An 11,407-nucleotide genomic window follows, 5' to 3' on the forward strand; every position below is an offset into this window, starting at 1 on the left:
AAATATGCCTCCAGTAGTGAAGAGAGGCAGTCCGTTTTTTCTGCGGCACGCCAGGAGGTAACCTCAAGGCCCTGGTTGAGGGAGTTGCTACCCGAGTGGGTGGAGGACTTTTTTGGCAGCTTTGAGGTCAAACCTGATTCCCGGCCTGCTAGCCCCAGGCATGCTAGCTCCATGTCTCCCAATTCCCAACCTGGCACCATACGCCTTGGTGGGTTCCGCCTGAAGTCAACCCGTGCTTCTGCCCCAGTTCCTGCTCCTGTCCAGGAGTTGTATTCCGGAACTCGTCTGGCTTATGGAGGTCCACGGAGTATTCAGGGGGCTGCTAAGAGGAGTCGTCGCAAGGCCAGGCTAGCAGCCCGAGCAGCCATGGTTCCGGCTACAGAACCGGCCCACACAGCCATGGTTCCAGCCCCAGTTCTGGCCCCAGCAGCCATGGTTCCAGACCCAGTTCTGGCCCCAGCGGCCATGGTTCCAGACCCAGCTCTGACCCTAGCTGCCACAGTCCCATCTCAAGTTTCCTCTCGAGTCCCCTCTCCAGTTTCTTCTCAAGTCCCCTCTCCAGTTCCCTCCCGAGTCCCCTCTCCAGTTTCCTCTCAAGTTCCTTCTCAAGTCCCCTGTCGAGTCTCCTCTCAAGTCACACCTCCAGTCCCCTCTCGAGTCCCCTCTCGAGTTCCCTCCTCTAGTCCCTCCTTTAGTCCCTCCTCTAGTCCCTCCTCTAGTCCCTCCTCTAGTCCCTGCTCTAGTCCCTGCTCTAGTCCCCTCTCTAGTCCCTCCTCGAGTCCCCTCTCTAGTTCCCCTCTCGAGTTCCCTTCTCTAGTTCCTCCTCTAGTCTCTCCTCTAGTCCCCTCTGGAGTCCCCTCTCTAGTTCCCCTCTCGAGTCTCCTCTCGAGTTCCCCCTTGGTTCCCCTCTCGAGTCTCCTCTCGAGTCTCCTCTCGAGTCCCCTCTCGAGTCACGTCTCAAGTCCCTACCCAATGTCCTGGTCCGTTGGAGGTTCCGCTGGGGGTCCTGCCAACTCCATGTCCTGTCCCGTTGGAGGCCCCGTCGACTACTCCTCTGCCGGGGGTCCTACCAATCGTATGTCTGTCCCGTTGGAGGTCCCGCCGTCTACTCTCCTGCCGGGGGTCCTGCCAGCTCCTTGTCCTGTCTCGTTGGAGGTCCCGCCGACTACTCTCCTGCCGGGGGTCTTGCCAACCCTTTGTCCTGTGCTGTTGGAGGCCCCGCCAACTACTCTCCTGCCGGGGGTCCTGCCAACCCTTTGTCTTGTCCCGTTGGAGGTCCCGCCGTCTACTCTCCTGCCGGGGGTCCTGCCAGCTTCTTGTCCTGTCTCGTTGGAGGTCCCGCCGACTACTCTCCTGCCGGGGGTCCTGCCAACCCTTTGTCCTGTGCCGTTGGAGGTCCCGCCGTCTACTCTCCTGCCGGGGGTCCTGCCAACCCTATGTCCTGTCCCGTTGGAGGTCCCGCCGACTGCTCTCCTGCCGGGGGTCCTGCCAATCCTGTGTCCGGGTCCTCTTCCGTGGGGGATCCTGCCGAGGCCTGTCCCACCAGCTCCGACACCGGGTCCTGCCCGGCCTCCGGCGCTGTCCCGTCAGCGCCTTCCTGCCCGGCCTCCGGAGCTGGCTGGTCTTCACCCTCGATCCCGGCCCCCTGAGAGCCACGGCCTTCGCCCTCGAGCCCGGCCCCTTGACTTTCCCGGCCGCGGTCCTCGCCCTCATGCTCGGCCCCCTGAGTTCGCCCGCGGTGGCCTTCGCCCCTTCATAACCCCCACCTTGGACTCTGTCTTGCCCCCGGGCCGTCCGCCCGAGTCCCCCTTCTCGGCTTCTGCCTTGCCCCCGTGCCGTCCGCCCGAGATCCCTTCCGGGTCCTCCGCGGTGCTCTTGGGTTGTCAGCCCAGACCCGTCCTCCGGACCCCCTCCACCCACCCCCTTGGCTCTTCCTGTGTTCAGTGTTGGTTCGTCTTTTGTTGGTGACTGAGTTCACCGGGAGTGTTCTGTTTTGTCCGAGTTTTATTCATATCCTTGAAATAAAGGTGTTATCAGTTTATTCTGCATTTGGGTCCTGCCTGCTTCACTCTACCGTAACAATGTGTGTATATTACAAATAATAATGTCATATTTCAAGATGATTAGGTTAGATATTACAATATGGTTGGTTGAGCTGGAGTTCATTATCGAGCTTACACGTTAACGTCACAGTCATCTGAAGAACGAACCCAAACCTTGTTGTTTTTATTAATTGCATTACCAAATGGGTATCAAATAAACAGTAAGCATTGGTAACACAACTTCCAAAGTTACAGTAAAATAAAAAGGACCCTGACTCGGACAATACACAATCCAACATGTTCAACAGAAGAGAATCAGTTATATTGTTTGTACACATGGTACTTTACATATATATCTGTTTGTTTAAGGTGTCCAGGTGATGCAGACAGGCTGAACCAGAGAGTGAGAGACAGAACTGGACTCCTCACAACAGTGAACTTCAGCTCAGGTACAAAGACTCTTTTTTCATACTGTACAAAGAATCAAGAAAGATATTTGTTTAAATAAATGAAGTATTGACTTGAATACACTGATATACATTCCATTAAACAATACTAAATACTAGATCACCTACACATCAGTTAAGTTGAGGGTTTTTTTCATGCAAAAAGTTACATTTAGATGTTAACAAGCAATATGACTTTGTCAGCTTTCTAATTTAATGTATTGAAGGCAAAGATATTTAACACATAGTGAGAACTGCTACTATTTATCTCTCAATATTGTCTGTAAAAAACGTGGTAAAAGTGATTCTTTCAGTGAGACAACAGAGCAAGCTTCTACAGTTGCACTCCGTTTGGATAACAGTTAAATATTATTTTGATAATAACATACATTTCAATGTTGATAAACTTCATACTGTTCATTCATAATCTGATCGTCTTTGTAGCTCACTGTTGAAATAAAAAAAAAATCATTACAATTACAAAATAATTATATCTACAGCCCCTAAACACACAAACCAACACATCCTCACTCCCAGGTCGGCCTATGTTGACGTTATGTCAAGTCCCCTATCGGCTTTTTCCAACGCAAGGGGGGGGGGGCCTTAGCGTCCATTTTCAACGCAAGGGGGGGGCCCTTAGCGTCCATTTTCAGCTTTCCGGAATGTCCATATGCTTCTATGGACGCTCATGGAAGCACGGCGTTCGTTTGTGTCGACTGCCCTTAAAGGCAATGTGAGCGTCCATTCTCATTGGATAACGGATAATTGTACACCCGGAAGTAAGTATTCCCCTTACTGTCGATTGATTTTACAGTGATATCTGCACTACTCATCGACTAAAAAACACCAGATTATCCTTGTTAATTACACAACATTGATTGGTTTAAATTGTGTGCAATGCTTTTGTATTTTTCCCCTTCCATTCGGAGAAACAAATGTTTTTTCGGAGTAAAGGATGGCAGAAGACACTACACTACCCAGAATCCCCAGCTATCGTTTAGGACTACACCATGTGCTCTGTTTGACAAACCCCGTGATAGTCCTCAAGCTCTGTGATTGGAGAGTGTGCTCCGAGGGTTACCCGAGCCTCGAACAGCACTTGAAATGGGATGGAACCATGCACGGCAGACTGTCCAAAACTGGATTTGAACGGGTCCACCGCGTCCCCCCTCCCCCACCCTGTCCCCAGAACTACAAATGCTGGCTATTCTGTTTCGCAACATGTTCTGTATCTATGGCACGTCTCTACTGGGAGTTGTAGTTTTAAAAGACGTTTTCGTATTTCCCATAAGAAGTTGCCAGTATTAAACTGTGTACATCCCTGGAGGTTTAGGGGATAGGAAACACTCACATTTAAAACATATAATTAATAAATGGGTGAAAATTGCTTGTGCCCATAATGGGCAGCATTAATATATATATACACACATGCCAGCTAAGGTCAGAAGAGCTTTATTTAACAGCTGGTCTTATGTTTGTGACCCCTGTTGTTAATTGATAACATTACATTACATTACATTAATTGATAAGCCTGAAACATGCACTTGTTAAGGTTCAGAGGCACATTTTGCAAATATGGCAGTATAGCCATCGATCAGCTTAAGATAAGATATACTTTATTGATCTCAAGTTGGAACATTTGCGTTACATCAGCATGTGTAACAGTTAAATATGCAGTGGTGTTTATTTGTAAATCATTTAGTATAATCACACAAATTCTGTGTTTTATATTCAACAATTCTGTGTTCTTTATTTATTGATTGTTCAATACCTGACAAGGTCGGAGATTAAATATCTACATACATCTTATAAGAGTATAATACATTATGTATAATATCAGTTAAAATAAGTGCTTCAACATAGTTAACATTGCTGGAGGTATGCACAAATATTGATAGATGTCTTGTAATGCGCTATTGAGGAACCTGCGACCCAAGTTTTTCATTCAATGCATAACTACACCATAGTTGTGTAGGCCTAGGCTATATGATATGTCAATAAACCTTAGAAAATCATGAAATCTTGAAAGGGATGTGCAAAATAGTCATTATATACAGTCTTTAATTAACTATTAGTAGAGAATAACGAGTAATGAATATACTTTATAGGGATCCTATTAATATCTAATAATAAAAATAATGAAATTCAATAACATGCTTTAACCACTAGGTGTCCCTTTATATCAGGTGTGCACCTTTATGGTGTAAATACAGCCTATCTACCAATTGGATCAAATATAAAAGTCAGCTGAATTAGTGTTGATACTGCAAGGAGACGTATTGTGTGAAAAGAAATGTAAGATGTTGTTTAATGGCTGATATATTTATGATCCACGTCAAGTTTTCAGTTCCTCATGTTTGTCTAGAAGTCTTCTCATCAGGGCTCTATAAATAGAGAACTACGGCAGATATGTAATATTTAATGCAGCCGAACCGTGTATTACAATGCCGTTATGTGATGACTTCCAAAGAGAAAAGCAAGCACACTCGGAATAAAGTATTATTGTATTTTTTTTAAATGTTTTCGGTCTGTTTCCGTTATTTGTTAATGACGATGTGATGTGAGATGTGAGACTGGAATTGCACAGGGGAAAATAACGTAGGCTATCTTTAGATGCGGATTTTGTTAAACTAATATCTTTGCGCTGTGGACCAACACTATACATTGACGGGGAAGGGGGTAGCAATAAAGATAACACCATTAAACAGTTACACAACATAACAGAAATAATATCGATAGCAGCGTCCCTAGCAACCACCTTGGTAACAATGAAAACGTTATGGACGCAATTTCATGAAGTAATCTTCGTAATAACTAGCAAACTAAAGACCATGTACATCCACTGCACACATAATCTGAAATAACAACTCTTATGTCTCGCATCAAATGACATCAAAACGCATTTTAATGGCCAAACTAACTTTAAAATAGGCATTTTCCATCGAGAATAAAACGAAGTTCGGCCATGTTTTTTTTTTCTTCAGGGAGAAATTTGAAGATCACGTGACGTCAAACAGAGCACATGGTGTAGTCCAAACGATAGCTGGGGATTCTGGGTAGTGTAGTGTCTTCTGCCATCCTTTACTCCGAAAAAACATTTGTTTCTCCGAATCGAAGGGGAAAAATACAAAAGCATTGCACACAATTTAAACCAATCAATGTTGTGTAATTAACAAGGATAATCTGGTGTTTTTTAGTCGATGAGTAGTGCAGATATCACTGTAAAATCAATCGACAGTAAGGGGAATACTTACTTCCGGGTGTACAATTCTCCGTTATCCAATGAGAATGGACGCTCACATTGCCTTTAAGGGCAGCCGACACAAACGAATGCCGTGCTTCCATGAGCGTCCATAGAAGCATATGGACATCCCGGAAAGCTGAAAATGGACGCTAAGGGCCCCCCCCTTGCGTTGAAAATGGACGCTAAGGCCCCCCCCCTTGCGTTGGAAAAAGCCGACAGGGGACTTGACATAACGTCAACATAGGCCGACCTGGGAGTGAGGATGTGTTGCCCAAACACACCGCTTTCATAAATAACACACTTGTTCTGCAATAATATGTTTTATGTTTCCTGTCATTTTTGTTAGGAAAGGAAGGACATGCCTGAAAGACACAACATGTTCTCCTTCTCTGAGGGTCAAGAAGAACATCCAAGAGGAACATTAAAAGCTGATGTTATGAGATTTTAAGACCAGTACAGGACATTCACTAAGAAACTACTTTTATTGTGAAAACACAGTCAGCTGATTGAATGCAGCTATTTCCACATCTACACTCCATCAGCTGATTATTTCTATTTGCCTCGCTTTATGAGCTTCACATCACTTGTGCCTTGTACCGCAGAGTTTGCAACGTCACAAATAAATGGGGCCAATCTTCAGTCAGATGTGAATGTGTAATCTAACATTTTCAGTCAGAATAATGGACAAAAGGAGTGCAAATACAAATACAATTTATTGAAATGTGAACCAAAACTTCATCAAACATGTTTTAAATAAAAAGCACATATGGACAGAAGGTGTAAACCTATTAAATGTATAAGTAAACACATTTAGTCAAATCAAGGGACAGACTAGGCCTGTGCAGTTGGTATCAGCTTTGCCCAGCATGGGCTCCTCAATCAGGCCTGGTCCTCCTCGCAGAGGAAAGACCCTCAGTCCTCTCCAAACCAACAGACAGGACGTCCATCACACGGAGGTTTCTCCCTGAAGTCTCTGCAGCTCTCTGGACACCATGCTGTCTCAATCCGTCCACACTGAATATGAGATTGGGAAAATGAAAATAATAAATGCTTTAGACAATAAGAAATATAAAGTTGACTGTTGAGTTGCTCAGTTTTTTTAGATTGTCAATACTATTACTGAATAACTAATATCTCAGGTAAAGAGGCACCTTCAAATAAAGATTGGTCTTTAAATACATTTTGTCTTTTGAATTGTTTGTCTAAAGTCAAGGATCTAGAACTGATACTTAGTTTTAATGATACAGTCTGGTTATGTTGCTGTTTGGAGGAGGCCTCACAGGTAAGAGCACTAACTAGCTACCATCACATGTACCTTAGCTTGACTTAAATGTATTAAACGTGTAATTAAGTGATATCAAAATATAAATAACTCATGTCATGCAAACATATTAATATTTGCTTGATTCCAGTGTTGAATTTAGCACAATTGCATACAAACGTTAAGGGATTTTAAGATTCTGAAGTATTATGCTAAAAGCTCAATAACTTAGATTATTATTTATAGTTTTGCTGAATAGTTTCATGTCCGCTTACCTTAGAAACGTAAAATGCCACGGCAGTGTGCAGATGGGGAGCATGTTAGCTTAGCTTGGTAGCTTCAGCTAGCTCTGGAACTTCCAGCTCGGTGGCAGCAGGTCCCGCCTCGGCTACGCCTCTTTGCCCTTGTTTGGAGCAGGCTGGAGAAGGCGGGAGTTGTACTCTGACGTCACTGTCGAGCCGTTAGTGGCCGATTCCGCCTACTAAGGGCTTCTCGGCAACTCTGCAGAATCCTATGGGTGACGTCACAGACCCTACGTCCATTTATATATACAGTATATGCAGGGCCGTTTCTTCCTATATGCAGACTATGCAGGGGCATAGGGCCCCCGCGGCCACTAGGGGCCCCCCAAGCTGAAAGTATTTTTTATTTTTTTTTATTTTTTTTTTTCATCCGAAAAACAAAAAAGTTTAATTCATACACACAAAGATGAACAAAATTAGTAGAAGCGGGAGTGCTGAAGCATAGCTTGTGGAAAATAGCCCTCCCGTGCATCATCCTAATACAGCGGCATTATTGCGTCAAAAACGTATAGAAATGAAGGAGTACAAAGAAATAAAGAAAACAGGAAAACAAATTAAATAAAAGTTAGGGCAGGAAAACAATAAATGCATATATATATATATATATATATATATATACGCAAACTAGATATAGGGTCATTTCCTGCACATGTCAATAGCAGTTTCAACTATCTTTTTTGGGAAATTAAAATACTATATATAAATATATACATAGGTACACATGCACTTGGCAAATGAATAATAATAATAATAATAATATATGCGTAATTGCATATAAACATTGTGAACACTTATTTTCAAGTGACTTTTTTTACATTCATATGTTCACGCTGTGGTTTGGAACTGCTTTTGAATGTTATTAGGCATTTTGTTATGGAAAATGTTGTGCATAATCAGTACTGTTTTAAGCTGTACTATCTCAACACATTTTAATAGATTGAGTTTTTTTAGATATGGGAGTTGTGTGTTCATATTTACCAACACCACAGACTATTCGTAATACTTTTTTTTGGGATGTTATTATTTTTTGTACATTTGTTGAGTACGTGTTTCCCAATATTTCAGAGCAGTAGTAAAGGTAAGGGAGAAATAGACTGTTATAAAGAGTATATTTTCCTCAAGAATGTTCTTAGTATGATACAAAATACCTATTGTTTTTTTGACAGTTTAGTCTGTACATAATTTATATAGTGCTTCCAATTGAGTTTTTCGTCAACAAGCAGTCCTAAAAATGTAGATGCACCAACTTTTTCTATCTCTGTATTGCAAATCCGTATAACAGTCATCTCTACTCTCAGACTTTGTATTGAATAACATGTAATTTGTTTTGGCCACATTAAGGGATAATTTATTAACTGCAAACCAGTTACATAGTATTTTTAATTCTGCATTCACAATTTTAACAAGATCGCCAATATTATGATGGGAGCAGAAAATTCAAAGTTCAGGTTCAGCCTCAATATATTTGGGGAGAATTAAAATGAGCCATCTTTATTTGTAGACAGCCAAGCCCCCTCCTGTGAGTGTTCGGTGAAGCATTATATGCTTACAAATCCAATGTAGGATATAAACACGACTAAACTGCAATGATAGCAAAGCTGTGGCTTGGGTTTTTGGGGTAATAAAGTCCAAATCATCGTTGGGCTGACAGCTGAGAAAATGCTGCATCTCTTGCATTTATTGACATAGAGGAGCCTTATTGTTTACCTTTTTAATATCATTTTTTGTAATTTTCAATTGCTTGGTTTTCGTGAAATTAGCCTGTTTTCCTATTACATTACATTACATTACATTGCATTTAGCTGACGCTTTTGTCCAAAGCGACTTACAATAAGTACATTCGACCAGGAAGACACAACCTTGAAGAAAACAGAATCATATAAGTATATCAGGTTTCATAGAGCCAAACATTTCAAGTGCTACTCAACTGGCTTTAGGTAATCCAGTCCTTTATTGGTATAAAAGTGCTTCGTTAATCGTTCTAACGCTCGAAGTGGAGTCGAAAGAGATGAGTTTTCAGTTTGCGCCGGAAGATGTGCAAGCTATCTGCCGTCCTGATGTCAATGGGGAGCTCATTCCACCATCTTGGAGCCAGGATAGCAAACCCACGTGTTTTCGCCGATGGGAACTTGGGTCCCCCTCGCAGCGAGGGCGCTATTAAAGTGTAACAGATTGATGCATCTCCACAGATCATCTTAAAGACTTCGTAATCCCCCCCATTGTAGTTAAAAAACTGTCAAAACTAGGGCCCCCAAAACAGCATCAAAACAGCATCTTGCATAGGGCCCCCAAAAAGATAGAAACGGCCCCGAGTATATGGGTACAACGTACAACATATAATAAGTACCCTGTATCCAGTGTTGGGAAAGTTCACTTTCTACATGAACTAGTTCAGTTCACAGTTCACAAATTTTAAAATGAACTAGTTCAGTTCATAGTTCATAATTCAAAATGTTGAACTAAAGTTCATGGTTTCAAAAATGAACTAATTTATAGTTTATAGTTATTTTTTCAATACGTTGCTGCGAGCTATTATTTGTCAAAATGATTGCCACAACCCATATAGGACCACAGACAGCAATCAGAATACTGGCATTTCCATAACGCTTTGCTGCCGCCCATTCAGTCCACACTAGTAGCAGCTGCAGCTTTCATCTCTACAGTATATTTTCAAAAACATGAGGAAAAACGTGCTGCTTGAATGGTCTTTATTAAGTATAATAATCTAGATATACTTAAAGTACCAAAAGTGAAAGTAGTCATTTTGCAAACATATAACATATAAGCATGTGCCGACATAACTCTGTACTAACACAACACGAGGTAGGAACCAGGCTGAGGTATGAAACTAAGGTTACAGGCAAACGTTAGATTTTTTCCGTCTGAGTCAGTACTGACTTTAACGTAAAACTCTTTTAAATGCTCATACGCCGACGCCGTAGAGTCTGACTCTGAGCGAGTGCTGCTGCAGCTGCTCTCGGCTTCGTCCATACTAATTCATTCATTCATTCATTCAATGCTCGCCGGTTCCGCGGTTCCACATTGTTTGTTGTGAGGAGTCTGATGACGTATATTTTAGTGCGACAGCCAGGGGTGACAGGCGCGTACGCGTCACAGGCAGCTTGCTGTTGCCAGATTGGGTGGTTTTCCGCATTATTTTGAAGCCTGTTTACGGTGTGTTTTAACTGGGTTTTCGGCTGAAAGGCATATGAAATCTGGCACACTTTTGAACGCCGTTATACAGCGCTGAGAATGAACGCGTTCTCAATTACGTTAATCTAGCGGAAATACAGTACGTTCAGTTCACGTTCGCCCAAAATATGAACTCGTTCAGGTACATCACTGCCTGTATCAAGATTGATGCAAAACAAGTGACATTTGACCTTTTTAGAGAGGTTTAGCCAAACAACTCCACCTCTGAGGTGATTTGGGTGTAAATGGGCGTTTTTACCGTTTCTCTGGAACCCATTGGTCGATTTTGGTGATTGACGTCTCTTTTTGACTGTTAGAGCCAATAGAATCGAAGGGGAATTTCCCCATACACACACATGGTAAAAACAAGAAGGTGGGGGCTTTGCACATGCAGGTTTGCTTCAGAGTGAACCTATCTCGCTCTGACATCTGGAAACGGAAAAGCTCATGGATTATCAGAAATAATTTCAAAGGGACACAGACACATTGGATTAACCTATGGATTAACTTCAGCAGCGTTGTTATCGTTTTAATGCCATTGAAGACCACCTTTGACCAGACAATGTGTCAAGACATTGCCTTCCATGAGCGTCAAATACCGCCGCAGATGGGGATACATTGCAATCAGTTCAAAGCTCTTTGCGTCCCTTTATGAATCTGAAGGAGCCTCGGTGCGTCCCAACTGCACGCCACGGGACCCTGACCAAGCGTCGCTCCTGGATGCTTAGGGAGTGAGAGTGTGTTGTTACTGCACTGCATTTGACAGTGAGGGGAATACTTCCGGTTTTATTATGAAAACTTCAAGACCGGAAATACTGTTTTCACCCCGTGAGGGTTGACGGCAACTTTACATGGACGCTGCGGTCAATAGAAATAAATAGGGCGAAAACGTAGTATATACACGTTCTTCTGGCGAGACC

This window comes from Gymnodraco acuticeps, unplaced genomic scaffold (assembly GCF_902827175.1).
Source record: "Gymnodraco acuticeps unplaced genomic scaffold, fGymAcu1.1, whole genome shotgun sequence".
NCBI lineage: Eukaryota > Metazoa > Chordata > Actinopteri > Perciformes > Bathydraconidae > Gymnodraco > Gymnodraco acuticeps.